Source organism: Sardina pilchardus, chromosome 2 (genome assembly GCF_963854185.1).
Source record: "Sardina pilchardus chromosome 2, fSarPil1.1, whole genome shotgun sequence".
Taxonomy (NCBI): Eukaryota; Metazoa; Chordata; class Actinopteri; order Clupeiformes; family Clupeidae; genus Sardina; species Sardina pilchardus.
Window position 1 is genome coordinate 955824 of NC_084995.1, and position 27226 is coordinate 983049.

At 50.9% G+C, this 27226-nt stretch overlaps 40 non-coding genes and 1 pseudogene across 40 annotated transcripts; all 41 read left to right on the top strand.

Moving 5' to 3' along the window:
* The first annotated feature begins 337 nt into the window (after positions 1–337).
* On the top strand, positions 338–528 carry LOC134075613 (U2 spliceosomal RNA). Its single transcript, XR_009938351.1, has one exon. It is a non-coding gene; the product is annotated as a U2 spliceosomal RNA (small nuclear RNA).
* A 470-nt stretch (positions 529–998) lies between these two features.
* LOC134075614 (U2 spliceosomal RNA) lies at positions 999–1189 on the top strand. The gene has a single exon (XR_009938352.1). It is a non-coding gene; the product is annotated as a U2 spliceosomal RNA (small nuclear RNA).
* A 470-nt stretch (positions 1190–1659) lies between these two features.
* Positions 1660–1850, top strand: LOC134075615 (U2 spliceosomal RNA). The gene has a single exon (XR_009938354.1). It is a non-coding gene; the product is annotated as a U2 spliceosomal RNA (small nuclear RNA).
* A 470-nt stretch (positions 1851–2320) lies between these two features.
* Positions 2321–2511, top strand: LOC134075616 (U2 spliceosomal RNA). Its single transcript, XR_009938355.1, has one exon. It is a non-coding gene; the product is annotated as a U2 spliceosomal RNA (small nuclear RNA).
* Positions 2512–2981: 470 nt separating this feature from the next.
* LOC134075617 (U2 spliceosomal RNA) lies at positions 2982–3172 on the top strand. The gene has a single exon (XR_009938356.1). It is a non-coding gene; the product is annotated as a U2 spliceosomal RNA (small nuclear RNA).
* Positions 3173–3642: 470 nt separating this feature from the next.
* On the top strand, positions 3643–3833 carry LOC134075618 (U2 spliceosomal RNA). Its single transcript, XR_009938357.1, has one exon. It is a non-coding gene; the product is annotated as a U2 spliceosomal RNA (small nuclear RNA).
* Positions 3834–4303: 470 nt separating this feature from the next.
* Positions 4304–4494, top strand: LOC134075619 (U2 spliceosomal RNA). Its single transcript, XR_009938358.1, has one exon. It is a non-coding gene; the product is annotated as a U2 spliceosomal RNA (small nuclear RNA).
* A 470-nt stretch (positions 4495–4964) lies between these two features.
* LOC134075621 (U2 spliceosomal RNA) lies at positions 4965–5155 on the top strand. Its single transcript, XR_009938361.1, has one exon. It is a non-coding gene; the product is annotated as a U2 spliceosomal RNA (small nuclear RNA).
* A 470-nt stretch (positions 5156–5625) lies between these two features.
* Positions 5626–5816, top strand: LOC134075622 (U2 spliceosomal RNA). Its single transcript, XR_009938362.1, has one exon. It is a non-coding gene; the product is annotated as a U2 spliceosomal RNA (small nuclear RNA).
* Positions 5817–6286: 470 nt separating this feature from the next.
* On the top strand, positions 6287–6477 carry LOC134075623 (U2 spliceosomal RNA). The gene has a single exon (XR_009938363.1). It is a non-coding gene; the product is annotated as a U2 spliceosomal RNA (small nuclear RNA).
* A 470-nt stretch (positions 6478–6947) lies between these two features.
* On the top strand, positions 6948–7138 carry LOC134075624 (U2 spliceosomal RNA). The gene has a single exon (XR_009938364.1). It is a non-coding gene; the product is annotated as a U2 spliceosomal RNA (small nuclear RNA).
* A 470-nt stretch (positions 7139–7608) lies between these two features.
* LOC134075625 (U2 spliceosomal RNA) lies at positions 7609–7799 on the top strand. Its single transcript, XR_009938366.1, has one exon. It is a non-coding gene; the product is annotated as a U2 spliceosomal RNA (small nuclear RNA).
* Positions 7800–8269: 470 nt separating this feature from the next.
* Positions 8270–8460, top strand: LOC134075626 (U2 spliceosomal RNA). The gene has a single exon (XR_009938367.1). It is a non-coding gene; the product is annotated as a U2 spliceosomal RNA (small nuclear RNA).
* A 468-nt stretch (positions 8461–8928) lies between these two features.
* LOC134075627 (U2 spliceosomal RNA) lies at positions 8929–9119 on the top strand. The gene has a single exon (XR_009938368.1). It is a non-coding gene; the product is annotated as a U2 spliceosomal RNA (small nuclear RNA).
* A 470-nt stretch (positions 9120–9589) lies between these two features.
* Positions 9590–9780, top strand: LOC134075628 (U2 spliceosomal RNA). Its single transcript, XR_009938369.1, has one exon. It is a non-coding gene; the product is annotated as a U2 spliceosomal RNA (small nuclear RNA).
* A 470-nt stretch (positions 9781–10250) lies between these two features.
* Positions 10251–10441, top strand: LOC134075629 (U2 spliceosomal RNA). Its single transcript, XR_009938370.1, has one exon. It is a non-coding gene; the product is annotated as a U2 spliceosomal RNA (small nuclear RNA).
* A 470-nt stretch (positions 10442–10911) lies between these two features.
* LOC134075631 (U2 spliceosomal RNA) lies at positions 10912–11102 on the top strand. Its single transcript, XR_009938371.1, has one exon. It is a non-coding gene; the product is annotated as a U2 spliceosomal RNA (small nuclear RNA).
* Positions 11103–11572: 470 nt separating this feature from the next.
* On the top strand, positions 11573–11763 carry LOC134075633 (U2 spliceosomal RNA). Its single transcript, XR_009938373.1, has one exon. It is a non-coding gene; the product is annotated as a U2 spliceosomal RNA (small nuclear RNA).
* A 470-nt stretch (positions 11764–12233) lies between these two features.
* LOC134075634 (U2 spliceosomal RNA) lies at positions 12234–12424 on the top strand. Its single transcript, XR_009938374.1, has one exon. It is a non-coding gene; the product is annotated as a U2 spliceosomal RNA (small nuclear RNA).
* A 470-nt stretch (positions 12425–12894) lies between these two features.
* LOC134075635 (U2 spliceosomal RNA) lies at positions 12895–13085 on the top strand. Its single transcript, XR_009938375.1, has one exon. It is a non-coding gene; the product is annotated as a U2 spliceosomal RNA (small nuclear RNA).
* Positions 13086–13555: 470 nt separating this feature from the next.
* Positions 13556–13726, top strand: LOC134075726 (U2 spliceosomal RNA; annotated as a pseudogene).
* Positions 13727–14196: 470 nt separating this feature from the next.
* On the top strand, positions 14197–14387 carry LOC134075636 (U2 spliceosomal RNA). Its single transcript, XR_009938376.1, has one exon. It is a non-coding gene; the product is annotated as a U2 spliceosomal RNA (small nuclear RNA).
* Positions 14388–14853: 466 nt separating this feature from the next.
* LOC134075637 (U2 spliceosomal RNA) lies at positions 14854–15044 on the top strand. Its single transcript, XR_009938377.1, has one exon. It is a non-coding gene; the product is annotated as a U2 spliceosomal RNA (small nuclear RNA).
* Positions 15045–15510: 466 nt separating this feature from the next.
* LOC134075639 (U2 spliceosomal RNA) lies at positions 15511–15701 on the top strand. Its single transcript, XR_009938379.1, has one exon. It is a non-coding gene; the product is annotated as a U2 spliceosomal RNA (small nuclear RNA).
* Positions 15702–16170: 469 nt separating this feature from the next.
* Positions 16171–16361, top strand: LOC134075640 (U2 spliceosomal RNA). Its single transcript, XR_009938380.1, has one exon. It is a non-coding gene; the product is annotated as a U2 spliceosomal RNA (small nuclear RNA).
* Positions 16362–16827: 466 nt separating this feature from the next.
* On the top strand, positions 16828–17018 carry LOC134075641 (U2 spliceosomal RNA). The gene has a single exon (XR_009938381.1). It is a non-coding gene; the product is annotated as a U2 spliceosomal RNA (small nuclear RNA).
* Positions 17019–17488: 470 nt separating this feature from the next.
* Positions 17489–17679, top strand: LOC134075642 (U2 spliceosomal RNA). Its single transcript, XR_009938382.1, has one exon. It is a non-coding gene; the product is annotated as a U2 spliceosomal RNA (small nuclear RNA).
* Positions 17680–18149: 470 nt separating this feature from the next.
* LOC134075643 (U2 spliceosomal RNA) lies at positions 18150–18340 on the top strand. The gene has a single exon (XR_009938383.1). It is a non-coding gene; the product is annotated as a U2 spliceosomal RNA (small nuclear RNA).
* A 470-nt stretch (positions 18341–18810) lies between these two features.
* On the top strand, positions 18811–19001 carry LOC134075645 (U2 spliceosomal RNA). The gene has a single exon (XR_009938385.1). It is a non-coding gene; the product is annotated as a U2 spliceosomal RNA (small nuclear RNA).
* A 470-nt stretch (positions 19002–19471) lies between these two features.
* On the top strand, positions 19472–19662 carry LOC134075647 (U2 spliceosomal RNA). Its single transcript, XR_009938386.1, has one exon. It is a non-coding gene; the product is annotated as a U2 spliceosomal RNA (small nuclear RNA).
* Positions 19663–20132: 470 nt separating this feature from the next.
* LOC134075648 (U2 spliceosomal RNA) lies at positions 20133–20323 on the top strand. Its single transcript, XR_009938387.1, has one exon. It is a non-coding gene; the product is annotated as a U2 spliceosomal RNA (small nuclear RNA).
* Positions 20324–20793: 470 nt separating this feature from the next.
* LOC134075649 (U2 spliceosomal RNA) lies at positions 20794–20984 on the top strand. Its single transcript, XR_009938388.1, has one exon. It is a non-coding gene; the product is annotated as a U2 spliceosomal RNA (small nuclear RNA).
* A 470-nt stretch (positions 20985–21454) lies between these two features.
* LOC134075650 (U2 spliceosomal RNA) lies at positions 21455–21645 on the top strand. Its single transcript, XR_009938389.1, has one exon. It is a non-coding gene; the product is annotated as a U2 spliceosomal RNA (small nuclear RNA).
* Positions 21646–22115: 470 nt separating this feature from the next.
* On the top strand, positions 22116–22306 carry LOC134075651 (U2 spliceosomal RNA). Its single transcript, XR_009938390.1, has one exon. It is a non-coding gene; the product is annotated as a U2 spliceosomal RNA (small nuclear RNA).
* A 470-nt stretch (positions 22307–22776) lies between these two features.
* On the top strand, positions 22777–22967 carry LOC134075652 (U2 spliceosomal RNA). The gene has a single exon (XR_009938391.1). It is a non-coding gene; the product is annotated as a U2 spliceosomal RNA (small nuclear RNA).
* Positions 22968–23437: 470 nt separating this feature from the next.
* LOC134075653 (U2 spliceosomal RNA) lies at positions 23438–23628 on the top strand. Its single transcript, XR_009938392.1, has one exon. It is a non-coding gene; the product is annotated as a U2 spliceosomal RNA (small nuclear RNA).
* Positions 23629–24097: 469 nt separating this feature from the next.
* Positions 24098–24288, top strand: LOC134075654 (U2 spliceosomal RNA). The gene has a single exon (XR_009938393.1). It is a non-coding gene; the product is annotated as a U2 spliceosomal RNA (small nuclear RNA).
* Positions 24289–24759: 471 nt separating this feature from the next.
* Positions 24760–24950, top strand: LOC134075655 (U2 spliceosomal RNA). The gene has a single exon (XR_009938394.1). It is a non-coding gene; the product is annotated as a U2 spliceosomal RNA (small nuclear RNA).
* Positions 24951–25420: 470 nt separating this feature from the next.
* Positions 25421–25611, top strand: LOC134075657 (U2 spliceosomal RNA). The gene has a single exon (XR_009938396.1). It is a non-coding gene; the product is annotated as a U2 spliceosomal RNA (small nuclear RNA).
* A 470-nt stretch (positions 25612–26081) lies between these two features.
* LOC134075658 (U2 spliceosomal RNA) lies at positions 26082–26272 on the top strand. The gene has a single exon (XR_009938397.1). It is a non-coding gene; the product is annotated as a U2 spliceosomal RNA (small nuclear RNA).
* Positions 26273–26742: 470 nt separating this feature from the next.
* LOC134075659 (U2 spliceosomal RNA) lies at positions 26743–26933 on the top strand. Its single transcript, XR_009938398.1, has one exon. It is a non-coding gene; the product is annotated as a U2 spliceosomal RNA (small nuclear RNA).
* The last annotated feature ends 293 nt before the right edge of the window (positions 26934–27226 follow it).

The following is a 27226-nucleotide window of genomic DNA, read 5'->3' on the forward strand; positions in this document are numbered from 1 at the left end:
CCCGCTCTTTTTCTCTTTTTTTTTTTTTTTTTTTTTTTTTTTAAATGATGTATTTATTTATCTGTCTGTCTGTCTGTCTGTCTGTCTGTCTGTCTGTCTGTCTGTCTGTCTGTCTGTCTGTCTGTCTGTCTGTCTGTCTGTCTGTGGAACTAACTCTCTCGTCTGCTGTCTCCTAGGAAATCCGACTGCGCAGGCGCCAGACCAGACCACGAGGCCTCTCGCCCGAGTCCGGCGGTCATCCGGCGGTCAGCGTTCTTCTCTTGCCCCGCCCCTCCGCGGAGTACCGGCGTCTGGTGAGTCGCCCGGGGGGCCGCCGGACCCCGTACGGTCGAGGGGTATCGCTTCTCGGCCTTTTGGCTAAGATCAAGTGTAGTATCTGTTCTTATCAGTTTAATATCTGATACGTCCTCTACCCGAGGACTATATATTAATCTGATTTTTGGAACAGGGAGACGGAAGAGGGGCTTGCTCCGTCCGCTCCACGCATCGACCTGGTATTGCAGTGACTCCAGGAACGGTGCACATCTCTTTGAATGTTGAAGAAAAGAACCCAAGAACCCAAGAACCCAAGAACCCAAGAACCCAAGAACACAAGAACACAAGAACACAAGAACCCTCTCTCCCAGGTCTCTACCTCCCTTTTCGCCCGCTGTTGCGTTTTCCCGCTCTTTTTCTCTTTTTTTTTTTTTTTTTTTTTTTTTTTAAATGATGTATTTATTTATCTGTCTGTCTGTCTGTCTGTCTGTCTGTCTGTCTGTCTGTCTGTCTGTCTGTCTGTCTGTCTGTCTGTCTGTCTGTCTGTCTGTGGAACTAACTCTCTCGTCTGCTGTCTCCTAGGAAATCCGACTGCGCAGGCGCCAGACCAGACCACGAGGCCTCTCGCCCGAGTCCGGCGGTCATCCGGCGGTCAGCGTTCTTCTCTTGCCCCGCCCCTCCGCGGAGTACCGGCGTCTGGTGAGTCGCCCGGGGGGCCGCCGGACCCCGTACGGTCGAGGGGTATCGCTTCTCGGCCTTTTGGCTAAGATCAAGTGTAGTATCTGTTCTTATCAGTTTAATATCTGATACGTCCTCTACCCGAGGACTATATATTAATCTGATTTTTGGAACAGGGAGACGGAAGAGGGGCTTGCTCCGTCCGCTCCACGCATCGACCTGGTATTGCAGTGACTCCAGGAACGGTGCACATCTCTTTGAATGTTGAAGAAAAGAACCCAAGAACCCAAGAACCCAAGAACCCAAGAACCCAAGAACACAAGAACACAAGAACACAAGAACCCTCTCTCCCAGGTCTCTACCTCCCTTTTCGCCCGCTGTTGCGTTTTCCCGCTCTTTTTCTCTTTTTTTTTTTTTTTTTTTTTTTTTTTAAATGATGTATTTATTTATCTGTCTGTCTGTCTGTCTGTCTGTCTGTCTGTCTGTCTGTCTGTCTGTCTGTCTGTCTGTCTGTCTGTCTGTCTGTCTGTCTGTGGAACTAACTCTCTCGTCTGCTGTCTCCTAGGAAATCCGACTGCGCAGGCGCCAGACCAGACCACGAGGCCTCTCGCCCGAGTCCGGCGGTCATCCGGCGGTCAGCGTTCTTCTCTTGCCCCGCCCCTCCGCGGAGTACCGGCGTCTGGTGAGTCGCCCGGGGGGCCGCCGGACCCCGTACGGTCGAGGGGTATCGCTTCTCGGCCTTTTGGCTAAGATCAAGTGTAGTATCTGTTCTTATCAGTTTAATATCTGATACGTCCTCTACCCGAGGACTATATATTAATCTGATTTTTGGAACAGGGAGACGGAAGAGGGGCTTGCTCCGTCCGCTCCACGCATCGACCTGGTATTGCAGTGACTCCAGGAACGGTGCACATCTCTTTGAATGTTGAAGAAAAGAACCCAAGAACCCAAGAACCCAAGAACCCAAGAACCCAAGAACACAAGAACACAAGAACACAAGAACCCTCTCTCCCAGGTCTCTACCTCCCTTTTCGCCCGCTGTTGCGTTTTCCCGCTCTTTTTCTCTTTTTTTTTTTTTTTTTTTTTTTTTTTAAATGATGTATTTATTTATCTGTCTGTCTGTCTGTCTGTCTGTCTGTCTGTCTGTCTGTCTGTCTGTCTGTCTGTCTGTCTGTCTGTCTGTCTGTCTGTCTGTGGAACTAACTCTCTCGTCTGCTGTCTCCTAGGAAATCCGACTGCGCAGGCGCCAGACCAGACCACGAGGCCTCTCGCCCGAGTCCGGCGGTCATCCGGCGGTCAGCGTTCTTCTCTTGCCCCGCCCCTCCGCGGAGTACCGGCGTCTGGTGAGTCGCCCGGGGGGCCGCCGGACCCCGTACGGTCGAGGGGTATCGCTTCTCGGCCTTTTGGCTAAGATCAAGTGTAGTATCTGTTCTTATCAGTTTAATATCTGATACGTCCTCTACCCGAGGACTATATATTAATCTGATTTTTGGAACAGGGAGACGGAAGAGGGGCTTGCTCCGTCCGCTCCACGCATCGACCTGGTATTGCAGTGACTCCAGGAACGGTGCACATCTCTTTGAATGTTGAAGAAAAGAACCCAAGAACCCAAGAACCCAAGAACCCAAGAACCCAAGAACACAAGAACACAAGAACACAAGAACCCTCTCTCCCAGGTCTCTACCTCCCTTTTCGCCCGCTGTTGCGTTTTCCCGCTCTTTTTCTCTTTTTTTTTTTTTTTTTTTTTTTTTTTAAATGATGTATTTATTTATCTGTCTGTCTGTCTGTCTGTCTGTCTGTCTGTCTGTCTGTCTGTCTGTCTGTCTGTCTGTCTGTCTGTCTGTCTGTCTGTCTGTGGAACTAACTCTCTCGTCTGCTGTCTCCTAGGAAATCCGACTGCGCAGGCGCCAGACCAGACCACGAGGCCTCTCGCCCGAGTCCGGCGGTCATCCGGCGGTCAGCGTTCTTCTCTTGCCCCGCCCCTCCGCGGAGTACCGGCGTCTGGTGAGTCGCCCGGGGGGCCGCCGGACCCCGTACGGTCGAGGGGTATCGCTTCTCGGCCTTTTGGCTAAGATCAAGTGTAGTATCTGTTCTTATCAGTTTAATATCTGATACGTCCTCTACCCGAGGACTATATATTAATCTGATTTTTGGAACAGGGAGACGGAAGAGGGGCTTGCTCCGTCCGCTCCACGCATCGACCTGGTATTGCAGTGACTCCAGGAACGGTGCACATCTCTTTGAATGTTGAAGAAAAGAACCCAAGAACCCAAGAACCCAAGAACCCAAGAACCCAAGAACACAAGAACACAAGAACACAAGAACCCTCTCTCCCAGGTCTCTACCTCCCTTTTCGCCCGCTGTTGCGTTTTCCCGCTCTTTTTCTCTTTTTTTTTTTTTTTTTTTTTTTTTTTAAATGATGTATTTATTTATCTGTCTGTCTGTCTGTCTGTCTGTCTGTCTGTCTGTCTGTCTGTCTGTCTGTCTGTCTGTCTGTCTGTCTGTCTGTCTGTCTGTGGAACTAACTCTCTCGTCTGCTGTCTCCTAGGAAATCCGACTGCGCAGGCGCCAGACCAGACCACGAGGCCTCTCGCCCGAGTCCGGCGGTCATCCGGCGGTCAGCGTTCTTCTCTTGCCCCGCCCCTCCGCGGAGTACCGGCGTCTGGTGAGTCGCCCGGGGGGCCGCCGGACCCCGTACGGTCGAGGGGTATCGCTTCTCGGCCTTTTGGCTAAGATCAAGTGTAGTATCTGTTCTTATCAGTTTAATATCTGATACGTCCTCTACCCGAGGACTATATATTAATCTGATTTTTGGAACAGGGAGACGGAAGAGGGGCTTGCTCCGTCCGCTCCACGCATCGACCTGGTATTGCAGTGACTCCAGGAACGGTGCACATCTCTTTGAATGTTGAAGAAAAGAACCCAAGAACCCAAGAACCCAAGAACCCAAGAACCCAAGAACACAAGAACACAAGAACACAAGAACCCTCTCTCCCAGGTCTCTACCTCCCTTTTCGCCCGCTGTTGCGTTTTCCCGCTCTTTTTCTCTTTTTTTTTTTTTTTTTTTTTTTTTTTAAATGATGTATTTATTTATCTGTCTGTCTGTCTGTCTGTCTGTCTGTCTGTCTGTCTGTCTGTCTGTCTGTCTGTCTGTCTGTCTGTCTGTCTGTCTGTCTGTGGAACTAACTCTCTCGTCTGCTGTCTCCTAGGAAATCCGACTGCGCAGGCGCCAGACCAGACCACGAGGCCTCTCGCCCGAGTCCGGCGGTCATCCGGCGGTCAGCGTTCTTCTCTTGCCCCGCCCCTCCGCGGAGTACCGGCGTCTGGTGAGTCGCCCGGGGGGCCGCCGGACCCCGTACGGTCGAGGGGTATCGCTTCTCGGCCTTTTGGCTAAGATCAAGTGTAGTATCTGTTCTTATCAGTTTAATATCTGATACGTCCTCTACCCGAGGACTATATATTAATCTGATTTTTGGAACAGGGAGACGGAAGAGGGGCTTGCTCCGTCCGCTCCACGCATCGACCTGGTATTGCAGTGACTCCAGGAACGGTGCACATCTCTTTGAATGTTGAAGAAAAGAACCCAAGAACCCAAGAACCCAAGAACCCAAGAACCCAAGAACACAAGAACACAAGAACACAAGAACCCTCTCTCCCAGGTCTCTACCTCCCTTTTCGCCCGCTGTTGCGTTTTCCCGCTCTTTTTCTCTTTTTTTTTTTTTTTTTTTTTTTTTTTAAATGATGTATTTATTTATCTGTCTGTCTGTCTGTCTGTCTGTCTGTCTGTCTGTCTGTCTGTCTGTCTGTCTGTCTGTCTGTCTGTCTGTCTGTCTGTCTGTGGAACTAACTCTCTCGTCTGCTGTCTCCTAGGAAATCCGACTGCGCAGGCGCCAGACCAGACCACGAGGCCTCTCGCCCGAGTCCGGCGGTCATCCGGCGGTCAGCGTTCTTCTCTTGCCCCGCCCCTCCGCGGAGTACCGGCGTCTGGTGAGTCGCCCGGGGGGCCGCCGGACCCCGTACGGTCGAGGGGTATCGCTTCTCGGCCTTTTGGCTAAGATCAAGTGTAGTATCTGTTCTTATCAGTTTAATATCTGATACGTCCTCTACCCGAGGACTATATATTAATCTGATTTTTGGAACAGGGAGACGGAAGAGGGGCTTGCTCCGTCCGCTCCACGCATCGACCTGGTATTGCAGTGACTCCAGGAACGGTGCACATCTCTTTGAATGTTGAAGAAAAGAACCCAAGAACCCAAGAACCCAAGAACCCAAGAACCCAAGAACACAAGAACACAAGAACACAAGAACCCTCTCTCCCAGGTCTCTACCTCCCTTTTCGCCCGCTGTTGCGTTTTCCCGCTCTTTTTCTCTTTTTTTTTTTTTTTTTTTTTTTTTTTAAATGATGTATTTATTTATCTGTCTGTCTGTCTGTCTGTCTGTCTGTCTGTCTGTCTGTCTGTCTGTCTGTCTGTCTGTCTGTCTGTCTGTCTGTCTGTCTGTGGAACTAACTCTCTCGTCTGCTGTCTCCTAGGAAATCCGACTGCGCAGGCGCCAGACCAGACCACGAGGCCTCTCGCCCGAGTCCGGCGGTCATCCGGCGGTCAGCGTTCTTCTCTTGCCCCGCCCCTCCGCGGAGTACCGGCGTCTGGTGAGTCGCCCGGGGGGCCGCCGGACCCCGTACGGTCGAGGGGTATCGCTTCTCGGCCTTTTGGCTAAGATCAAGTGTAGTATCTGTTCTTATCAGTTTAATATCTGATACGTCCTCTACCCGAGGACTATATATTAATCTGATTTTTGGAACAGGGAGACGGAAGAGGGGCTTGCTCCGTCCGCTCCACGCATCGACCTGGTATTGCAGTGACTCCAGGAACGGTGCACATCTCTTTGAATGTTGAAGAAAAGAACCCAAGAACCCAAGAACCCAAGAACCCAAGAACCCAAGAACACAAGAACACAAGAACACAAGAACCCTCTCTCCCAGGTCTCTACCTCCCTTTTCGCCCGCTGTTGCGTTTTCCCGCTCTTTTTCTCTTTTTTTTTTTTTTTTTTTTTTTTTTTAAATGATGTATTTATTTATCTGTCTGTCTGTCTGTCTGTCTGTCTGTCTGTCTGTCTGTCTGTCTGTCTGTCTGTCTGTCTGTCTGTCTGTCTGTCTGTCTGTGGAACTAACTCTCTCGTCTGCTGTCTCCTAGGAAATCCGACTGCGCAGGCGCCAGACCAGACCACGAGGCCTCTCGCCCGAGTCCGGCGGTCATCCGGCGGTCAGCGTTCTTCTCTTGCCCCGCCCCTCCGCGGAGTACCGGCGTCTGGTGAGTCGCCCGGGGGGCCGCCGGACCCCGTACGGTCGAGGGGTATCGCTTCTCGGCCTTTTGGCTAAGATCAAGTGTAGTATCTGTTCTTATCAGTTTAATATCTGATACGTCCTCTACCCGAGGACTATATATTAATCTGATTTTTGGAACAGGGAGACGGAAGAGGGGCTTGCTCCGTCCGCTCCACGCATCGACCTGGTATTGCAGTGACTCCAGGAACGGTGCACATCTCTTTGAATGTTGAAGAAAAGAACCCAAGAACCCAAGAACCCAAGAACCCAAGAACCCAAGAACACAAGAACACAAGAACACAAGAACCCTCTCTCCCAGGTCTCTACCTCCCTTTTCGCCCGCTGTTGCGTTTTCCCGCTCTTTTTCTCTTTTTTTTTTTTTTTTTTTTTTTTTTTAAATGATGTATTTATTTATCTGTCTGTCTGTCTGTCTGTCTGTCTGTCTGTCTGTCTGTCTGTCTGTCTGTCTGTCTGTCTGTCTGTCTGTCTGTCTGTCTGTGGAACTAACTCTCTCGTCTGCTGTCTCCTAGGAAATCCGACTGCGCAGGCGCCAGACCAGACCACGAGGCCTCTCGCCCGAGTCCGGCGGTCATCCGGCGGTCAGCGTTCTTCTCTTGCCCCGCCCCTCCGCGGAGTACCGGCGTCTGGTGAGTCGCCCGGGGGGCCGCCGGACCCCGTACGGTCGAGGGGTATCGCTTCTCGGCCTTTTGGCTAAGATCAAGTGTAGTATCTGTTCTTATCAGTTTAATATCTGATACGTCCTCTACCCGAGGACTATATATTAATCTGATTTTTGGAACAGGGAGACGGAAGAGGGGCTTGCTCCGTCCGCTCCACGCATCGACCTGGTATTGCAGTGACTCCAGGAACGGTGCACATCTCTTTGAATGTTGAAGAAAAGAACCCAAGAACCCAAGAACCCAAGAACCCAAGAACCCAAGAACACAAGAACACAAGAACACAAGAACCCTCTCTCCCAGGTCTCTACCTCCCTTTTCGCCCGCTGTTGCGTTTTCCCGCTCTTTTTCTCTTTTTTTTTTTTTTTTTTTTTTTTTTTAAATGATGTATTTATTTATCTGTCTGTCTGTCTGTCTGTCTGTCTGTCTGTCTGTCTGTCTGTCTGTCTGTCTGTCTGTCTGTCTGTCTGTCTGTCTGTCTGTGGAACTAACTCTCTCGTCTGCTGTCTCCTAGGAAATCCGACTGCGCAGGCGCCAGACCAGACCACGAGGCCTCTCGCCCGAGTCCGGCGGTCATCCGGCGGTCAGCGTTCTTCTCTTGCCCCGCCCCTCCGCGGAGTACCGGCGTCTGGTGAGTCGCCCGGGGGGCCGCCGGACCCCGTACGGTCGAGGGGTATCGCTTCTCGGCCTTTTGGCTAAGATCAAGTGTAGTATCTGTTCTTATCAGTTTAATATCTGATACGTCCTCTACCCGAGGACTATATATTAATCTGATTTTTGGAACAGGGAGACGGAAGAGGGGCTTGCTCCGTCCGCTCCACGCATCGACCTGGTATTGCAGTGACTCCAGGAACGGTGCACATCTCTTTGAATGTTGAAGAAAAGAACCCAAGAACCCAAGAACCCAAGAACCCAAGAACCCAAGAACACAAGAACACAAGAACACAAGAACCCTCTCTCCCAGGTCTCTACCTCCCTTTTCGCCCGCTGTTGCGTTTTCCCGCTCTTTTTCTCTTTTTTTTTTTTTTTTTTTTTTTTTTTAAATGATGTATTTATTTATCTGTCTGTCTGTCTGTCTGTCTGTCTGTCTGTCTGTCTGTCTGTCTGTCTGTCTGTCTGTCTGTCTGTCTGTCTGTCTGTCTGTGGAACTAACTCTCTCGTCTGCTGTCTCCTAGGAAATCCGACTGCGCAGGCGCCAGACCAGACCACGAGGCCTCTCGCCCGAGTCCGGCGGTCATCCGGCGGTCAGCGTTCTTCTCTTGCCCCGCCCCTCCGCGGAGTACCGGCGTCTGGTGAGTCGCCCGGGGGGCCGCCGGACCCCGTACGGTCGAGGGGTATCGCTTCTCGGCCTTTTGGCTAAGATCAAGTGTAGTATCTGTTCTTATCAGTTTAATATCTGATACGTCCTCTACCCGAGGACTATATATTAATCTGATTTTTGGAACAGGGAGACGGAAGAGGGGCTTGCTCCGTCCGCTCCACGCATCGACCTGGTATTGCAGTGACTCCAGGAACGGTGCACATCTCTTTGAATGTTGAAGAAAAGAACCCAAGAACCCAAGAACCCAAGAACCCAAGAACCCAAGAACACAAGAACACAAGAACACAAGAACCCTCTCTCCCAGGTCTCTACCTCCCTTTTCGCCCGCTGTTGCGTTTTCCCGCTCTTTTTCTCTTTTTTTTTTTTTTTTTTTTTTTTTTTAAATGATGTATTTATTTATCTGTCTGTCTGTCTGTCTGTCTGTCTGTCTGTCTGTCTGTCTGTCTGTCTGTCTGTCTGTCTGTCTGTCTGTCTGTCTGTGTGGAACTAACTCTCTCGTCTGCTGTCTCCTAGGAAATCCGACTGCGCAGGCGCCAGACCAGACCACGAGGCCTCTCGCCCGAGTCCGGCGGTCATCCGGCGGTCAGCGTTCTTCTCTTGCCCCGCCCCTCCGCGGAGTACCGGCGTCTGGTGAGTCGCCCGGGGGGCCGCCGGACCCCGTACGGTCGAGGGGTATCGCTTCTCGGCCTTTTGGCTAAGATCAAGTGTAGTATCTGTTCTTATCAGTTTAATATCTGATACGTCCTCTACCCGAGGACTATATATTAATCTGATTTTTGGAACAGGGAGACGGAAGAGGGGCTTGCTCCGTCCGCTCCACGCATCGACCTGGTATTGCAGTGACTCCAGGAACGGTGCACATCTCTTTGAATGTTGAAGAAAAGAACCCAAGAACCCAAGAACCCAAGAACCCAAGAACCCAAGAACACAAGAACACAAGAACACAAGAACCCTCTCTCCCAGGTCTCTACCTCCCTTTTCGCCCGCTGTTGCGTTTTCCCGCTCTTTTTCTCTTTTTTTTTTTTTTTTTTTTTTTTTTTAAATGATGTATTTATTTATCTGTCTGTCTGTCTGTCTGTCTGTCTGTCTGTCTGTCTGTCTGTCTGTCTGTCTGTCTGTCTGTCTGTCTGTCTGTCTGTGGAACTAACTCTCTTCGGTTATTTAGGCTGACATGTGGAAGAAGTGCCTGGACTGCATCGATGAGTTGCTGGAGATCTTGTTCAACAACAACAACATCTTCATCGGAGAGAACATTGCTGAGGACAGCGAGAACCTGGCCATCTCCGAGCAGGTAACAGGCCCGGGGGGCCGCCGGACCCCGTACGGTCGAGGGGTATCGCTTCTCGGCCTTTTGGCTAAGATCAAGTGTAGTATCTGTTCTTATCAGTTTAATATCTGATACGTCCTCTACCCGAGGACTATATATTAATCTGATTTTTGGAACAGGGAGACGGAAGAGGGGCTTGCTCCGTCCGCTCCACGCATCGACCTGGTATTGCAGTGACTCCAGGAACGGTGCACATCTCTTTGAATGTTGAAGAAAAGAACCCAAGAACCCAAGAACCCAAGAACCCAAGAACCCAAGAACACAAGAACACAAGAACACAAGAACCCTCTCTCCCAGGTCTCTACCTCCCTTTTCGCCCGCTGTTGCGTTTTCCCGCTCTTTTTCTCTTTTTTTTTTTTTTTTTTTTTTTTTTTAAATGATGTATTTATTTATCTGTCTGTCTGTCTGTCTGTCTGTCTGTCTGTCTGTCTGTCTGTCTGTCTGTCTGTCTGTCTGTCTGTCTGTCTGTCTGTCTGTGGAACTAACTCTCTCGTCTGCTGTCTCCTAGGAAATCCGACTGCGCAGGCGCCAGACCAGACCACGAGGCCTCTCGCCCGAGTCCGGCGGTCATCCGGCGGTCAGCGTTCTTCTCTTGCCCCGCCCCTCCGCGGAGTACCGGCGTCTGGTGAGTCGCCCGGGGGGCCGCCGGACCCCGTACGGTCGAGGGGTATCGCTTCTCGGCCTTTTGGCTAAGATCAAGTGTAGTATCTGTTCTTATCAGTTTAATATCTGATACGTCCTCTACCCGAGGACTATATATTAATCTGATTTTTGGAACAGGGAGACGGAAGAGGGGCTTGCTCCGTCCGCTCCACGCATCGACCTGGTATTGCAGTGACTCCAGGAACGGTGCACATCTCTTTGAATGTTGAAGAAAAGAACCCAAGAACCCAAGAACCCAAGAACCCAAGAACCCAAGAACACAAGAACACAAGAACACAAGAACCCTCTCTCCCAGGTCTCTACCTCCCTTTTCGCCCGCTGTTGCGTTTTCCCGCTCTTTTTCTCTTTTTTTTTTTTTTTTTTTTTTTTTTTAAATGATGTATTTATTTATCTGTCTGTCTGTCTGTCTGTCTGTCTGTCTGTCTGTCTGTCTGTCTGTCTGTCTGTCTGTCTGTCTGTCTGTCTGTCTGTCTGTGGAACTAACTCTCTCGTCTGCTGTCTCCTAGGAAATCCGACTGCGCAGGCGCCAGACCAGACCACGAGGCCTCTCGCCCGAGTCCGGCGGTCATCCGGCGGTCAGCGTTCTTCTCTTGCCCCGCCCCTCCGCGGAGTACCGGCGTCTGGTGAGTCGCCCGGGGGGCCGCCGGACCCCGTACGGTCGAGGGGTATCGCTTCTCGGCCTTTTGGCTAAGATCAAGTGTAGTATCTGTTCTTATCAGTTTAATATCTGATACGTCCTCTACCCGAGGACTATATATTAATCTGATTTTTGGAACAGGGAGACGGAAGAGGGGCTTGCTCCGTCCGCTCCACGCATCGACCTGGTATTGCAGTGACTCCAGGAACGGTGCACATCTCTTTGAATGTTGAAGAAAAGAACCCAAGAACCCAAGAACCCAAGAACCCAAGAACCCAAGAACACAAGAACACAAGAACACAAGAACCCTCTCTCCCAGGTCTCTACCTCCCTTTTCGCCCGCTGTTGCGTTTTCCCGCTCTTTTTCTCTTTTTTTTTTTTTTTTTTTTTTTTTTTAAATGATGTATTTATTTATCTGTCTGTCTGTCTGTCTGTCTGTCTGTCTGTCTGTCTGTCTGTCTGTCTGTCTGTCTGTCTGTCTGTCTGTCTGTCTGTCTGTGGAACTAACTCTCTCGTCTGCTGTCTCCTAGGAAATCCGACTGCGCAGGCGCCAGACCAGACCACGAGGCCTCTCGCCCGAGTCCGGCGGTCATCCGGCGGTCAGCGTTCTTCTCTTGCCCCGCCCCTCCGCGGAGTACCGGCGTCTGGTGAGTCGCCCGGGGGGCCGCCGGACCCCGTACGGTCGAGGGGTATCGCTTCTCGGCCTTTTGGCTAAGATCAAGTGTAGTATCTGTTCTTATCAGTTTAATATCTGATACGTCCTCTACCCGAGGACTATATATTAATCTGATTTTTGGAACAGGGAGACGGAAGAGGGGCTTGCTCCGTCCGCTCCACGCATCGACCTGGTATTGCAGTGACTCCAGGAACGGTGCACATCTCTTTGAATGTTGAAGAAAAGAACCCAAGAACCCAAGAACCCAAGAACCCAAGAACCCAAGAACACAAGAACACAAGAACACAAGAACCCTCTCTCCCAGGTCTCTACCTCCCTTTTCGCCCGCTGTTGCGTTTTCCCGCTCTTTTTCTCTTTTTTTTTTTTTTTTTTTTTTTTTTTAAATGATGTATTTATTTATCTGTCTGTCTGTCTGTCTGTCTGTCTGTCTGTCTGTCTGTCTGTCTGTCTGTCTGTCTGTCTGTCTGTCTGTCTGTCTGTCTGTGGAACTAACTCTCTCGTCTGCTGTCTCCTAGGAAATCCGACTGCGCAGGCGCCAGACCAGACCACGAGGCCTCTCGCCCGAGTCCGGCGGTCATCCGGCGGTCAGCGTTCTTCTCTTGCCCCGCCCCTCCGCGGAGTACCGGCGTCTGGTGAGTCGCCCGGGGGGCCGCCGGACCCCGTACGGTCGAGGGGTATCGCTTCTCGGCCTTTTGGCTAAGATCAAGTGTAGTATCTGTTCTTATCAGTTTAATATCTGATACGTCCTCTACCCGAGGACTATATATTAATCTGATTTTTGGAACAGGGAGACGGAAGAGGGGCTTGCTCCGTCCGCTCCACGCATCGACCTGGTATTGCAGTGACTCCAGGAACGGTGCACATCTCTTTGAATGTTGAAGAAAAGAACCCAAGAACCCAAGAACCCAAGAACCCAAGAACCCAAGAACACAAGAACACAAGAACACAAGAACCCTCTCTCCCAGGTCTCTACCTCCCTTTTCGCCCGCTGTTGCGTTTTCCCGCTCTTTTTCTCTTTTTTTTTTTTTTTTTTTTTTTTTTTAAATGATGTATTTATTTATCTGTCTGTCTGTCTGTCTGTCTGTCTGTCTGTCTGTCTGTCTGTCTGTCTGTCTGTCTGTCTGTCTGTCTGTCTGTCTGTCTGTGGAACTAACTCTCTCGTCTGCTGTCTCCTAGGAAATCCGACTGCGCAGGCGCCAGACCAGACCACGAGGCCTCTCGCCCGAGTCCGGCGGTCATCCGGCGGTCAGCGTTCTTCTCTTGCCCCGCCCCTCCGCGGAGTACCGGCGTCTGGTGAGTCGCCCGGGGGGCCGCCGGACCCCGTACGGTCGAGGGGTATCGCTTCTCGGCCTTTTGGCTAAGATCAAGTGTAGTATCTGTTCTTATCAGTTTAATATCTGATACGTCCTCTACCCGAGGACTATATATTAATCTGATTTTTGGAACAGGGAGACGGAAGAGGGGCTTGCTCCGTCCGCTCCACGCATCGACCTGGTATTGCAGTGACTCCAGGAACGGTGCACATCTCTTTGAATGTTGAAGAAAAGAACCCAAGAACCCAAGAACCCAAGAACCCAAGAACCCAAGAACACAAGAACACAAGAACACAAGAACCCTCTCTCCCAGGTCTCTACCTCCCTTTTCGCCCGCTGTTGCGTTTTCCCGCTCTTTTTCTCTTTTTTTTTTTTTTTTTTTTTTTTTTTAAATGATGTATTTATTTATCTGTCTGTCTGTCTGTCTGTCTGTCTGTCTGTCTGTCTGTCTGTCTGTCTGTCTGTCTGTCTGTCTGTCTGTCTGTCTGTCTGTGGAACTAACTCTCTCGTCTGCTGTCTCCTAGGAAATCCGACTGCGCAGGCGCCAGACCAGACCACGAGGCCTCTCGCCCGAGTCCGGCGGTCATCCGGCGGTCAGCGTTCTTCTCTTGCCCCGCCCCTCCGCGGAGTACCGGCGTCTGGTGAGTCGCCCGGGGGGCCGCCGGACCCCGTACGGTCGAGGGGTATCGCTTCTCGGCCTTTTGGCTAAGATCAAGTGTAGTATCTGTTCTTATCAGTTTAATATCTGATACGTCCTCTACCCGAGGACTATATATTAATCTGATTTTTGGAACAGGGAGACGGAAGAGGGGCTTGCTCCTGGTATTGCAGTGACTCCAGGAACGGTGCACATCTCTTTGAATGTTGAAGAAAAGAACCCAAGAACCCAAGAACCCAAGAACCCAAGAACCCAAGAACACAAGAACACAAGAACACAAGAACCCTCTCTCCCAGGTCTCTACCTCCCTTTTCGCCCGCTGTTGCGTTTTCCCGCTCTTTTTCTCTTTTTTTTTTTTTTTTTTTTTTTTTTTAAATGATGTATTTATTTATCTGTCTGTCTGTCTGTCTGTCTGTCTGTCTGTCTGTCTGTCTGTCTGTCTGTCTGTCTGTCTGTCTGTCTGTCTGTCTGTCTGTGGAACTAACTCTCTCGTCTGCTGTCTCCTAGGAAATCCGACTGCGCAGGCGCCAGACCAGACCACGAGGCCTCTCGCCCGAGTCCGGCGGTCATCCGGCGGTCAGCGTTCTTCTCTTGCCCCGCCCCTCCGCGGAGTACCGGCGTCTGGTGAGTCGCCCGGGGGGCCGCCGGACCCCGTACGGTCGAGGGGTATCGCTTCTCGGCCTTTTGGCTAAGATCAAGTGTAGTATCTGTTCTTATCAGTTTAATATCTGATACGTCCTCTACCCGAGGACTATATATTAATCTGATTTTTGGAACAGGGAGACGGAAGAGGGGCTTGCTCCGTCCGCTCCACGCATCGACCTGGTATTGCAGTGACTCCAGGAACGGTGCACATCTCTTTGAATGTTGAAGAAAAGAACCCAAGAACCCAAGAACCCAAGAACCCAAGAACCCAAGAACACAAGAACACAAGAACACAAGAACCCTCTCTCCCAGGTCTCTACCTCCCTTTTCGCCCGCTGTTGCGTTTTCCCGCTCTTTTTCTCTTTTTTTTTTTTTTTTTTTTTTTTTTTAAATGATGTATTTATTTATCTGTCTGTCTGTCTGTCTGTCTGTCTGTCTGTCTGTCTGTCTGTCTGTCTGTCTGTCTGTCTGTCTGTCTGTCTGTCTGTGGAACTAACTCTCTCGTCTGCTGTCTCCTAGGAAATCCGACTGCGCAGGCGCCAGACCAGACCACGAGGCCTCTCGCCCGAGTCCGGCGGTCATCCGGCGGTCAGCGTTCTTCTCTTGCCCCGCCCCTCCGCGGAGTACCGGCGTCTGGTGAGTCGCCCGGGGGGCCGCCGGACCCCGTACGGTCGAGGGGTATCGCTTCTCGGCCTTTTGGCTAAGATCAAGTGTAGTATCTGTTCTTATCAGTTTAATATCTGATACGTCCTCTACCCGAGGACTATATATTAATCTGATTTTTGGAACAGGGAGACGGAAGAGGGGCTTGCTCCGTCCGCTCCACGCATCGACCTGGTATTGCAGTGACTCCAGGAACGGTGCACATCTCTTTGAATGTTGAAGAAAAGAACCCAAGAACCCAAGAACCCAAGAACCCAAGAACCCAAGAACACAAGAACACAAGAACACAAGAACCCTCTCTCCCAGGTCTCTACCTCCCTTTTCGCCCGCTGTTGCGTTTTCCCGCTCTTTTTCTCTTTTTTTTTTTTTTTTTTTTTTTTTTTAAATGATGTATTTATTTATCTGTCTGTCTGTCTGTCTGTCTGTCTGTCTGTCTGTCTGTCTGTCTGTCTGTCTGTCTGTCTGTCTGTCTGTCTGTCTGTGGAACTAACTCTCTCGTCTGCTGTCTCCTAGGAAATCCGACTGCGCAGGCGCCAGACCAGACCACGAGGCCTCTCGCCCGAGTCCGGCGGTCATCCGGCGGTCAGCGTTCTTCTCTTGCCCCGCCCCTCCGCGGAGTACCGGCGTCTGGTGAGTCGCCCGGGGGGCCGCCGGACCCCGTACGGTCGAGGGGTATCGCTTCTCGGCCTTTTGGCTAAGATCAAGTGTAGTATCTGTTCTTATCAGTTTAATATCTGATACGTCCTCTACCCGAGGACTATATATTAATCTGATTTTTGGAACAGGGAGACGGAAGAGGGGCTTGCTCCGTCCGCTCCACGCATCGACCTGGTATTGCAGTGACTCCAGGAACGGTGCACATCTCTTTGAATGTTGAAGAAAAGAACCCAAGAACCCAAGAACCCAAGAACCCAAGAACCCAAGAACACAAGAACACAAGAACACAAGAACCCTCTCTCCCAGGTCTCTACCTCCCTTTTCGCCCGCTGTTGCGTTTTCCCGCTCTTTTTCTCTTTTTTTTTTTTTTTTTTTTTTTTTTAAATGATGTATTTATTTATCTGTCTGTCTGTCTGTCTGTCTGTCTGTCTGTCTGTCTGTCTGTCTGTCTGTCTGTCTGTCTGTCTGTCTGTCTGTCTGTCTGTGGAACTAACTCTCTCGTCTGCTGTCTCCTAGGAAATCCGACTGCGCAGGCGCCAGACCAGACCACGAGGCCTCTCGCCCGAGTCCGGCGGTCATCCGGCGGTCAGCGTTCTTCTCTTGCCCCGCCCCTCCGCGGAGTACCGGCGTCTGGTGAGTCGCCCGGGGGGCCGCCGGACCCCGTACGGTCGAGGGGTATCGCTTCTCGGCCTTTTGGCTAAGATCAAGTGTAGTATCTGTTCTTATCAGTTTAATATCTGATACGTCCTCTACCCGAGGACTATATATTAATCTGATTTTTGGAACAGGGAGACGGAAGAGGGGCTTGCTCCGTCCGCTCCACGCATCGACCTGGTATTGCAGTGACTCCAGGAACGGTGCACATCTCTTTGAATGTTGAAGAAAAGAACCCAAGAACCCAAGAACCCAAGAACCCAAGAACCCAAGAACACAAGAACACAAGAACACAAGAACCCTCTCTCCCAGGTCTCTACCTCCCTTTTCGCCCGCTGTTGCGTTTTCCCGCTCTTTTTCTCTTTTTTTTTTTTTTTTTTTTTTTTTTTAAATGATGTATTTATTTATCTGTCTGTCTGTCTGTCTGTCTGTCTGTCTGTCTGTCTGTCTGTCTGTCTGTCTGTCTGTCTGTCTGTCTGTCTGTCTGTGGAACTAACTCTCTCGTCTGCTGTCTCCTAGGAAATCCGACTGCGCAGGCGCCAGACCAGACCACGAGGCCTCTCGCCCGAGTCCGGCGGTCATCCGGCGGTCAGCGTTCTTCTCTTGCCCCGCCCCTCCGCGGAGTACCGGCGTCTGGTGAGTCGCCCGGGGGGCCGCCGGACCCCGTACGGTCGAGGGGTATCGCTTCTCGGCCTTTTGGCTAAGATCAAGTGTAGTATCTGTTCTTATCAGTTTAATATCTGATACGTCCTCTACCCGAGGACTATATATTAATCTGATTTTTGGAACAGGGAGACGGAAGAGGGGCTTGCTCCGTCCGCTCCACGCATCGACCTGGTATTGCAGTGACTCCAGGAACGGTGCACATCTCTTTGAATGTTGAAGAAAAGAACCCAAGAACCCAAGAACCCAAGAACCCAAGAACCCAAGAACACAAGAACACAAGAACACAAGAACCCTCTCTCCCAGGTCTCTACCTCCCTTTTCGCCCGCTGTTGCGTTTTCCCGCTCTTTTTCTCTTTTTTTTTTTTTTTTTTTTTTTTTTTAAATGATGTATTTATTTATCTGTCTGTCTGTCTGTCTGTCTGTCTGTCTGTCTGTCTGTCTGTCTGTCTGTCTGTCTGTCTGTCTGTCTGTCTGTCTGTCTGTGGAACTAACTCTCTCGTCTGCTGTCTCCTAGGAAATCCGACTGCGCAGGCGCCAGACCAGACCACGAGGCCTCTCGCCCGAGTCCGGCGGTCATCCGGCGGTCAGCGTTCTTCTCTTGCCCCGCCCCTCCGCGGAGTACCGGCGTCTGGTGAGTCGCCCGGGGGGCCGCCGGACCCCGTACGGTCGAGGGGTATCGCTTCTCGGCCTTTTGGCTAAGATCAAGTGTAGTATCTGTTCTTATCAGTTTAATATCTGATACGTCCTCTACCCGAGGACTATATATTAATCTGATTTTTGGAACAGGGAGACGGAAGAGGGGCTTGCTCCGTCCGCTCCACGCATCGACCTGGTATTGCAGTGACTCCAGGAACGGTGCACATCTCTTTGAATGTTGAAGAAAAGAACCCAAGAACCCAAGAACCCAAGAACCCAAGAACCCAAGAACACAAGAACACAAGAACACAAGAACCCTCTCTCCCAGGTCTCTACCTCCCTTTTCGCCCGCTGTTGCGTTTTCCCGCTCTTTTTCTCTTTTTTTTTTTTTTTTTTTTTTTTTTTAAATGATGTATTTATTTATCTGTCTGTCTGTCTGTCTGTCTGTCTGTCTGTCTGTCTGTCTGTCTGTCTGTCTGTCTGTCTGTCTGTCTGTCTGTCTGTCTGTGGAACTAACTCTCTCGTCTGCTGTCTCCTAGGAAATCCGACTGCGCAGGCGCCAGACCAGACCACGAGGCCTCTCGCCCGAGTCCGGCGGTCATCCGGCGGTCAGCGTTCTTCTCTTGCCCCGCCCCTCCGCGGAGTACCGGCGTCTGGTGAGTCGCCCGGGGGGCCGCCGGACCCCGTACGGTCGAGGGGTATCGCTTCTCGGCCTTTTGGCTAAGATCAAGTGTAGTATCTGTTCTTATCAGTTTAATATCTGATACGTCCTCTACCCGAGGACTATATATTAATCTGATTTTTGGAACAGGGAGACGGAAGAGGGGCTTGCTCCGTCCGCTCCACGCATCGACCTGGTATTGCAGTGACTCCAGGAACGGTGCACATCTCTTTGAATGTTGAAGAAAAGAACCCAAGAACCCAAGAACCCAAGAACCCAAGAACCCAAGAACACAAGAACACAAGAACACAAGAACCCTCTCTCCCAGGTCTCTACCTCCCTTTTCGCCCGCTGTTGCGTTTTCCCGCTCTTTTTCTCTTTTTTTTTTTTTTTTTTTTTTTTTTTAAATGATGTATTTATTTATCTGTCTGTCTGTCTGTCTGTCTGTCTGTCTGTCTGTCTGTCTGTCTGTCTGTCTGTCTGTCTGTCTGTCTGTCTGTCTGTCTGTGGAACTAACTCTCTCGTCTGCTGTCTCCTAGGAAATCCGACTGCGCAGGCGCCAGACCAGACCACGAGGCCTCTCGCCCGAGTCCGGCGGTCATCCGGCGGTCAGCGTTCTTCTCTTGCCCCGCCCCTCCGCGGAGTACCGGCGTCTGGTGAGTCGCCCGGGGGGCCGCCGGACCCCGTACGGTCGAGGGGTATCGCTTCTCGGCCTTTTGGCTAAGATCAAGTGTAGTATCTGTTCTTATCAGTTTAATATCTGATACGTCCTCTACCCGAGGACTATATATTAATCTGATTTTTGGAACAGGGAGACGGAAGAGGGGCTTGCTCCGTCCGCTCCACGCATCGACCTGGTATTGCAGTGACTCCAGGAACGGTGCACATCTCTTTGAATGTTGAAGAAAAGAACCCAAGAACCCAAGAACCCAAGAACCCAAGAACCCAAGAACACAAGAACACAAGAACACAAGAACCCTCTCTCCCAGGTCTCTACCTCCCTTTTCGCCCGCTGTTGCGTTTTCCCGCTCTTTTTCTCTTTTTTTTTTTTTTTTTTTTTTTTTTTAAATGATGTATTTATTTATCTGTCTGTCTGTCTGTCTGTCTGTCTGTCTGTCTGTCTGTCTGTCTGTCTGTCTGTCTGTCTGTCTGTCTGTCTGTCTGTCTGTGGAACTAACTCTCTCGTCTGCTGTCTCCTAGGAAATCCGACTGCGCAGGCGCCAGACCAGACCACGAGGCCTCTCGCCCGAGTCCGGCGGTCATCCGGCGGTCAGCGTTCTTCTCTTGCCCCGCCCCTCCGCGGAGTACCGGCGTCTGGTGAGTCGCCCGGGGGGCCGCCGGACCCCGTACGGTCGAGGGGTATCGCTTCTCGGCCTTTTGGCTAAGATCAAGTGTAGTATCTGTTCTTATCAGTTTAATATCTGATACGTCCTCTACCCGAGGACTATATATTAATCTGATTTTTGGAACAGGGAGACGGAAGAGGGGCTTGCTCCGTCCGCTCCACGCATCGACCTGGTATTGCAGTGACTCCAGGAACGGTGCACATCTCTTTGAATGTTGAAGAAAAGAACCCAAGAACCCAAGAACCCAAGAACCCAAGAACCCAAGAACACAAGAACACAAGAACACAAGAACCCTCTCTCCCAGGTCTCTACCTCCCTTTTCGCCCGCTGTTGCGTTTTCCCGCTCTTTTTCTCTTTTTTTTTTTTTTTTTTTTTTTTTTTAAATGATGTATTTATTTATCTGTCTGTCTGTCTGTCTGTCTGTCTGTCTGTCTGTCTGTCTGTCTGTCTGTCTGTCTGTCTGTCTGTCTGTCTGTCTGTCTGTGGAACTAACTCTCTCGTCTGCTGTCTCCTAGGAAATCCGACTGCGCAGGCGCCAGACCAGACCACGAGGCCTCTCGCCCGAGTCCGGCGGTCATCCGGCGGTCAGCGTTCTTCTCTTGCCCCGCCCCTCCGCGGAGTACCGGCGTCTGGTGAGTCGCCCGGGGGGCCGCCGGACCCCGTACGGTCGAGGGGTATCGCTTCTCGGCCTTTTGGCTAAGATCAAGTGTAGTATCTGTTCTTATCAGTTTAATATCTGATACGTCCTCTACCCGAGGACTATATATTAATCTGATTTTTGGAACAGGGAGACGGAAGAGGGGCTTGCTCCGTCCGCTCCACGCATCGACCTGGTATTGCAGTGACTCCAGGAACGGTGCACATCTCTTTGAATGTTGAAGAAAAGAACCCAAGAACCCAAGAACCCAAGAACCCAAGAACCCAAGAACACAAGAACACAAGAACACAAGAACCCTCTCTCCCAGGTCTCTACCTCCCTTTTCGCCCGCTGTTGCGTTTTCCCGCTCTTTTTCTCTTTTTTTTTTTTTTTTTTTTTTTTTTTAAATGATGTATTTATTTATCTGTCTGTCTGTCTGTCTGTCTGTCTGTCTGTCTGTCTGTCTGTCTGTCTGTCTGTCTGTCTGTCTGTCTGTCTGTCTGTCTGTGGAACTAACTCTCTCGTCTGCTGTCTCCTAGGAAATCCGACTGCGCAGGCGCCAGACCAGACCACGAGGCCTCTCGCCCGAGTCCGGCGGTCATCCGGCGGTCAGCGTTCTTCTCTTGCCCCGCCCCTCCGCGGAGTACCGGCGTCTGGTGAGTCGCCCGGGGGGCCGCCGGACCCCGTACGGTCGAGGGGTATCGCTTCTCGGCCTTTTGGCTAAGATCAAGTGTAGTATCTGTTCTTATCAGTTTAATATCTGATACGTCCTCTACCCGAGGACTATATATTAATCTGATTTTTGGAACAGGGAGACGGAAGAGGGGCTTGCTCCGTCCGCTCCACGCATCGACCTGGTATTGCAGTGACTCCAGGAACGGTGCACATCTCTTTGAATGTTGAAGAAAAGAACCCAAGAACCCAAGAACCCAAGAACCCAAGAACCCAAGAACACAAGAACACAAGAACACAAGAACCCTCTCTCCCAGGTCTCTACCTCCCTTTTCGCCCGCTGTTGCGTTTTCCCGCTCTTTTTCTCTTTTTTTTTTTTTTTTTTTTTTTTTTTAAATGATGTATTTATTTATCTGTCTGTCTGTCTGTCTGTCTGTCTGTCTGTCTGTCTGTCTGTCTGTCTGTCTGTCTGTCTGTCTGTCTGTCTGTCTGTCTGTGGAACTAACTCTCTCGTCTGCTGTCTCCTAGGAAATCCGACTGCGCAGGCGCCAGACCAGACCACGAGGCCTCTCGCCCGAGTCCGGCGGTCATCCGGCGGTCAGCGTTCTTCTCTTGCCCCGCCCCTCCGCGGAGTACCGGCGTCTGGTGAGTCGCCCGGGGGGCCGCCGGACCCCGTACGGTCGAGGGGTATCGCTTCTCGGCCTTTTGGCTAAGATCAAGTGTAGTATCTGTTCTTATCAGTTTAATATCTGATACGTCCTCTACCCGAGGACTATATATTAATCTGATTTTTGGAACAGGGAGACGGAAGAGGGGCTTGCTCCGTCCGCTCCACGCATCGACCTGGTATTGCAGTGACTCCAGGAACGGTGCACATCTCTTTGAATGTTGAAGAAAAGAACCCAAGAACCCAAGAACCCAAGAACCCAAGAACCCAAGAACACAAGAACACAAGAACACAAGAACCCTCTCTCCCAGGTCTCTACCTCCCTTTTCGCCCGCTGTTGCGTTTTCCCGCTCTTTTTCTCTTTTTTTTTTTTTTTTTTTTTTTTTTTAAATGATGTATTTATTTATCTGTCTGTCTGTCTGTCTGTCTGTCTGTCTGTCTGTCTGTCTGTCTGTCTGTCTGTCTGTCTGTCTGTCTGTCTGTCTGTCTGTGGAACTAACTCTCTCGTCTGCTGTCTCCTAGGAAATCCGACTGCGCAGGCGCCAGACCAGACCACGAGGCCTCTCGCCCGAGTCCGGCGGTCATCCGGCGGTCAGCGTTCTTCTCTTGCCCCGCCCCTCCGCGGAGTACCGGCGTCTGGTGAGTCGCCCGGGGGGCCGCCGGACCCCGTACGGTCGAGGGGTATCGCTTCTCGGCCTTTTGGCTAAGATCAAGTGTAGTATCTGTTCTTATCAGTTTAATATCTGATACGTCCTCTACCCGAGGACTATATATTAATCTGATTTTTGGAACAGGGAGACGGAAGAGGGGCTTGCTCCGTCCGCTCCACGCATCGACCTGGTATTGCAGTGACTCCAGGAACGGTGCACATCTCTTTGAATGTTGAAGAAAAGAACCCAAGAACCCAAGAACCCAAGAACCCAAGAACCCAAGAACACAAGAACACAAGAACACAAGAACCCTCTCTCCCAGGTCTCTACCTCCCTTTTCGCCCGCTGTTGCGTTTTCCCGCTCTTTTTCTCTTTTTTTTTTTTTTTTTTTTTTTTTTTAAATGATGTATTTATTTATCTGTCTGTCTGTCTGTCTGTCTGTCTGTCTGTCTGTCTGTCTGTCTGTCTGTCTGTCTGTCTGTCTGTCTGTCTGTCTGTCTGTGGAACTAACTCTCTCGTCTGCTGTCTCCTAGGAAATCCGACTGCGCAGGCGCCAGACCAGACCACGAGGCCTCTCGCCCGAGTCCGGCGGTCATCCGGCGGTCAGCGTTCTTCTCTTGCCCCGCCCCTCCGCGGAGTACCGGCGTCTGGTGAGTCGCCCGGGGGGCCGCCGGACCCCGTACGGTCGAGGGGTATCGCTTCTCGGCCTTTTGGCTAAGATCAAGTGTAGTATCTGTTCTTATCAGTTTAATATCTGATACGTCCTCTACCCGAGGACTATATATTAATCTGATTTTTGGAACAGGGAGACGGAAGAGGGGCTTGCTCCGTCCGCTCCACGCATCGACCTGGTATTGCAGTGACTCCAGGAACGGTGCACATCTCTTTGAATGTTGAAGAAAAGAACCCAAGAACCCAAGAACCCAAGAACCCAAGAACCCAAGAACACAAGAACACAAGAACACAAGAACCCTCTCTCCCAGGTCTCTACCTCCCTTTTCGCCCGCTGTTGCGTTTTCCCGCTCTTTTTCTCTTTTTTTTTTTTTTTTTTTTTTTTTTTAAATGATGTATTTATTTATCTGTCTGTCTGTCTGTCTGTCTGTCTGTCTGTCTGTCTGTCTGTCTGTCTGTCTGTCTGTCTGTCTGTCTGTCTGTCTGTCTGTGGAACTAACTCTCTCGTCTGCTGTCTCCTAGGAAATCCGACTGCGCAGGCGCCAGACCAGACCACGAGGCCTCTCGCCCGAGTCCGGCGGTCATCCGGCGGTCAGCGTTCTTCTCTTGCCCCGCCCCTCCGCGGAGTACCGGCGTCTGGTGAGTCGCCCGGGGGGCCGCCGGACCCCGTACGGTCGAGGGGTATCGCTTCTCGGCCTTTTGGCTAAGATCAAGTGTAGTATCTGTTCTTATCAGTTTAATATCTGATACGTCCTCTACCCGAGGACTATATATTAATCTGATTTTTGGAACAGGGAGACGGAAGAGGGGCTTGCTCCGTCCGCTCCACGCATCGACCTGGTATTGCAGTGACTCCAGGAACGGTGCACATCTCTTTGAATGTTGAAGAAAAGAACCCAAGAACCCAAGAACCCAAGAACCCAAGAACCCAAGAACACAAGAACACAAGAACACAAGAACCCTCTCTCCCAGGTCTCTACCTCCCTTTTCGCCCGCTGTTGCGTTTTCCCGCTCTTTTTCTCTTTTTTTTTTTTTTTTTTTTTTTTTTAAATGATGTATTTATTTATCTGTCTGTCTGTCTGTCTGTCTGTCTGTCTGTCTGTCTGTCTGTCTGTCTGTCTGTCTGTCTGTCTGTCTGTCTGTCTGTCTGTGGAACTAACTCTCTCGTCTGCTGTCTCCTAGGAAATCCGACTGCGCAGGCGCCAGACCAGACCACGAGGCCTCTCGCCCGAGTCCGGCGGTCATCCGGCGGTCAGCGTTCTTCTCTTGCCCCGCCCCTCCGCGGAGTACCGGCGTCTGGTGAGTCGCCCGGGGGGCCGCCGGACCCCGTACGGTCGAGGGGTATCGCTTCTCGGCCTTTTGGCTAAGATCAAGTGTAGTATCTGTTCTTATCAGTTTAATATCTGATACGTCCTCTACCCGAGGACTATATATTAATCTGATTTTTGGAACAGGGAGACGGAAGAGGGGCTTGCTCCGTCCGCTCCACGCATCGACCTGGTATTGCAGTGACTCCAGGAACGGTGCACATCTCTTTGAATGTTGAAGAAAAGAACCCAAGAACCCAAGAACCCAAGAACCCAAGAACCCAAGAACACAAGAACACAAGAACACAAGAACCCTCTCTCCCAGGTCTCTACCTCCCTTTTCGCCCGCTGTTGCGTTTTCCCGCTCTTTTTCTCTCTTTTTTTTTTTTTTTTTTTTTTTTTTAAATGATGTATTTATTTATCTGTCTGTCTGTCTGTCTGTCTGTCTGTCTGTCTGTCTGTCTGTCTGTCTGTCTGTCTGTCTGTCTGTCTGTCTGTCTGTCTGTGGAACTAACTCTCTCGTCTGCTGTCTCCTAGGAAATCCGACTGCGCAGGCGCCAGACCAGACCACGAGGCCTCTCGCCCGAGTCCGGCGGTCATCCGGCGGTCAGCGTTCTTCTCTTGCCCCGCCCCTCCGCGGAGTACCGGCGTCTGGTGAGTCGCCCGGGGGGCCGCCGGACCCCGTACGGTCGAGGGGTATCGCTTCTCGGCCTTTTGGCTAAGATCAAGTGTAGTATCTGTTCTTATCAGTTTAATATCTGATACGTCCTCTACCCGAGGACTATATATTAATCTGATTTTTGGAACAGGGAGACGGAAGAGGGGCTTGCTCCGTCCGCTCCACGCATCGACCTGGTATTGCAGTGACTCCAGGAACGGTGCACATCTCTTTGAATGTTGAAGAAAAGAACCCAAGAACCCAAGAACCCAAGAACCCAAGAACCCAAGAACACAAGAACACAAGAACACAAGAACCCTCTCTCCCAGGTCTCTACCTCCCTTTTCGCCCGCTGTTGCGTTTTCCCGCTCTTTTTCTCTTTTTTTTTTTTTTTTTTTTTTTTTTTAAATGATGTATTTATTTATCTGTCTGTCTGTCTGTCTGTCTGTCTGTCTGTCTGTCTGTCTGTCTGTCTGTCTGTCTGTCTGTCTGTCTGTCTGTCTGTCTGTGGAACTAACTCTCTCGTCTGCTGTCTCCTAGGAAATCCGACTGCGCAGGCGCCAGACCAGACCACGAGGCCTCTCGCCCGAGTCCGGCGGTCATCCGGCGGTCAGCGTTCTTCTCTTGCCCCGCCCCTCCGCGGAGTACCGGCGTCTGGTGAGTCGCCCGGGGGGCCGCCGGACCCCGTACGGTCGAGGGGTATCGCTTCTCGGCCTTTTGGCTAAGATCAAGTGTAGTATCTGTTCTTATCAGTTTAATATCTGATACGTCCTCTACCCGAGGACTATATATTAATCTGATTTTTGGAACAGGGAGACGGAAGAGGGGCTTGCTCCGTCCGCTCCACGCATCGACCTGGTATTGCAGTGACTCCAGGAACGGTGCACATCTCTTTGAATGTTGAAGAAAAGAACCCAAGAACCCAAGAACCCAAGAACCCAAGAACCCAAGAACACAAGAACACAAGAACACAAGAACCCTCTCTCCCAGGTCTCTACCTCCCTTTTCGCCCGCTGTTGCGTTTTCCCGCTCTTTTTCTCTTTTTTTTTTTTTTTTTTTTTTTTTTTAAATGATGTATTTATTTATCTGTCTGTCTGTCTGTCTGTCTGTCTGTCTGTCTGTCTGTCTGTCTGTCTGTCTGTCTGTCTGTCTGTCTGTCTGTCTGTCTGTGGAACTAACTCTCTCGTCTGCTGTCTCCTAGGAAATCCGACTGCGCAGGCGCCAGACCAGACCACGAGGCCTCTCGCCCGAGTCCGGCGGTCATCCGGCGGTCAGCGTTCTTCTCTTGCCCCGCCCCTCCGCGGAGTACCGGCGTCTGGTGAGTCGCCCGGGGGGCCGCCGGACCCCGTACGGTCGAGGGGTATCGCTTCTCGGCCTTTTGGCTAAGATCAAGTGTAGTATCTGTTCTTATCAGTTTAATATCTGATACGTCCTCTACCCGAGGACTATATATTAATCTGATTTTTGGAACAGGGAGACGGAAGAGGGGCTTGCTCCGTCCGCTCCACGCATCGACCTGGTATTGCAGTGACTCCAGGAACGGTGCACATCTCTTTGAATGTTGAAGAAAAGAACCCAAGAACCCAAGAACCCAAGAACCCAAGAACCCAAGAACACAAGAACACAAGAACACAAGAACCCTCTCTCCCAGGTCTCTACCTCCCTTTTCGCCCGCTGTTGCGTTTTCCCGCTCTTTTTCTCTTTTTTTTTTTTTTTTTTTTTTTTTTTAAATGATGTATTTATTTATCTGTCTGTCTGTCTGTCTGTCTGTCTGTCTGTCTGTCTGTCTGTCTGTCTGTCTGTCTGTCTGTCTGTCTGTCTGTCTGTCTGTGGAACTAACTCTCTCGTCTGCTGTCTCCTAGGAAATCCGACTGCGCAGGCGCCAGACCAGACCACGAGGCCTCTCGCCCGAGTCCGGCGGTCATCCGGCGGTCAGCGTTCTTCTCTTGCCCCGCCCCTCCGCGGAGTACCGGCGTCTGGTGAGTCGCCCGGGGGGCCGCCGGACCCCGTACGGTCGAGGGGTATCGCTTCTCGGCCTTTTGGCTAAGATCAAGTGTAGTATCTGTTCTTATCAGTTTAATATCTGATACGTCCTCTACCCGAGGACTATATATTAATCTGATTTTTGGAACAGGGAGACGGAAGAGGGGCTTGCTCCGTCCGCTCCACGCATCGACCTGGTATTGCAGTGACTCCAGGAACGGTGCACATCTCTTTGAATGTTGAAGAAAAGAACCCAAGAACCCAAGAACCCAAGAACCCAAGAACCCAAGAACACAAGAACACAAGAACACAAGAACCCTCTCTCCCAGGTCTCTACCTCCCTTTTCGCCCGCTGTTGCGTTTTCCCGCTCTTTTTCTCTTTTTTTTTTTTTTTTTTTTTTTTTTTAAATGATGTATTTATTTATCTGTCTGTCTGTCTGTCTGTCTGTCTGTCTGTCTGTCTGTCTGTCTGTCTGTCTGTCTGTCTGTCTGTCTGTCTGTCTGTCTGTGGAACTAACTCTCTC